Raw genomic sequence first — 2,695 nt, forward strand, 5'->3', positions numbered from 1 at the left:
TGGACACTAAATTCTCTTTCCCTGTACTACAAAATCTACACAAATCTAGATGAGTGAAGGTGTTCAGAGTGGTGGGCAACCTGCTGAGTATGGGCTGCTTGCTCAGAAACCAAGGTGACAGTTTCTCACTGAACAGGATGAGCTGCCTCGGGGGTTCTCAGCTTGGAGGTCACAAACAGATGTCAAGGGCAAGAGGTCACAACAGCACTGCCCTTTCCATATTAATAAGTGTGAGGTGGGGGGGGGAGGGGGAAGAGGCAGGGTCTTGGCTAGATCTCATCTAGATGGGAGGGGAGTCCCAGCGGGGACCCAGTGTGGAAAAGGGGCTCGTGATTGAAGCTGGTCAGAAAAAAAGGTATTATTCTCCACATGGAAAATTTCTACCTTTTGTAAAAACATGCGCATGCACACACACTCCCCGACCTACCCTGAAGTGGTCAGCCAAAAGCCAACTTTTTTTTTTTTTGGATTTTTCAACAAAAAGTCAATATTTTTCACTGACCTTCCCCTGCCCTATTTTCCAAGATGCTCTAATTCTGAGCTCTGAAATGGTATTGGTTAGTGTGAGCCTGCATTTGCAATACTCATCTGTCAACCCAAGAATTTACTCATGGATAGGCTGGATACGAAGGAAGTGTTTCTGAGTTTTATGGAGAAGTTGAAATGGATGAAAATGGATTGTCTTTAGTGCTGCTTGTTGTCTACAAGAGCCATGCTTTTTTTAATCGTGTTTTTATTGCATAAATATGCTGAGGCTTACGCTATTTCTAAACAAATAATATACAAATACATAGAATAATAAATAATGGATAAATTCACAGCTATAGTTTGTTGTGCAAGAGAAGGGGGGATCAAAGAGAGCAAGGTTAATTTAGGTGAGCTGGGAACGGGTAGCCAGGAAATGAGAGTCTGGGGAAGATTATGGGTAGGGCTTGGGACACAGCATCAACTAGGGTCATTCCGCATATAGAGTGAGAGAAGGGCAAATGCTGATCTAATAGATTGAGACACTGAGTGTCCCAGTGTCAAGTAGATGTCAAGAATGCCTGCTACCACTAATGTAAGTGTGCTGGAGGGTATTGGTGGCTCATAGGAAGCATGCCATTGATCTGTGGGCAATCACAGACCTCACTGAAGCTGATAGGCATGCTAGTCGCTTTTAAATCAGACTAAATGGAAGGAGCAATTAAAGTCCTTTTTAGTATAAGATAGCTGGAGACAATGGAAGCCACCACCCAAGGCACTGAGCCACATGGGAAGGCCTAAGAAAGCTCAAACTCAGGGATAATAAAAGGTTTTTCCCTGGGAATGACTGAAAATGTAGGGGCTGGGGCATTGATTGGTAGAGCTGTGTGTGTCAGAAGCAGAAAGGAACCAGAAAGCGAGCAGACAATGAGAGAGAGAGAGTGTGTATGAATGTGGCTTTGAGTGGAAGCCAAGAGAGTTTCTTTTGTTGGACAGAGTACTGGCCAGAAAGGCAGGCTTGGAAATTATGATAAGGAAATTGCCTCTTATATGTTTTTAATTAAACAAGACATCGTACATGCTATGTAAATAAACAGAACTGCCCCAGAGAAATACTTTCAGCATCAATTTCTCCTCCGAACAGATACCACAGACAAGATGCCGTATATTAGCTCAAGTAAAGTAATTCTTTCAGAAATGTTAAAAGTAGTTCATAAATGTTTTCATGCAGTGTTTTCATGGGGAAAAGTGCTTCCTATCAGTCAGATGGTAGATTTAACAAAAAGGAGTCTGATTTTATTGTAAGAGAGCATGGGTACAGTAGAACCTCAGAGTTATGAACACCAGAGTTACGAACTGACTGGTCAACCACACACCTCATTTGGAACCAGAAGTACACAATCGGGCAGCAGCAAAGACCAAAAATAAAAGGCAAACACAGTACAGTACTGTGTTAAACAAACTACTAAAAATATAAAGGGAACGCTTAAAAAAAAAAGATAAAAAGATTTGACCAGGCAAGGAAATTGTTTCTGTGCTTGTTAAATTAAGATGGTTAAAAGCAGCATTTTTCTCTGCATAGTAAAGTTGCAAAGCTGTATTAAGCCAATGTTAAGTTGTAAACCTTTGAAAGAACAGCTGTAATGTTTTGTTCAGAGTTACGAACAACCTACATTCCCGAGGTGTTCGTAACTCTGAGGTTCTACTGTATCCTAATTCTGAAAAGGACTATGATACCTGAACATTACATGGCAATTGACAGCTTATAATAAGAAAGTCATTGAGACACATTATTAAATACCCCCAGTAATAGCGTGTCTCAGTCTTATCCTCATCCATTCGCTTTGTTCCACTTCCTCACTCCAACTCCCATATTTAAAAGATAATATGCTAAAAGATCAAGAAAGGCCAGTGCAATAACTAGCCTTTGCAGTTTATAGCTAACCCATGTTTTAAAAATCCTCTAAATATATTCACAAAAATCACTGTAAGATTTTGGATCAATACATAATGCTCTGTGACATTTACAGCATAATGTTTGGCCAAACAGGGAGGTGATAAAGATGGAAGATCAAATGTTGCTGATCATTTATTAGATGGTACTTCACCACTAACTTCAGTGAAGCAAGCTGTAGTTAGTGTGATTATTCCTTTCATTCCACCGGTAGTCAAGACCCACTATGCTACATATGTGAGTCATTCCCTCAAACATCCTGCCTTGTATCAGCAC

Source organism: Terrapene carolina, unplaced genomic scaffold (genome assembly GCF_002925995.2).
Source record: "Terrapene carolina triunguis isolate 2854851 unplaced genomic scaffold, T_m_triunguis-2.0 Scaffold26, whole genome shotgun sequence".
Taxonomy (NCBI): Eukaryota; Metazoa; Chordata; order Testudines; family Emydidae; genus Terrapene; species Terrapene triunguis.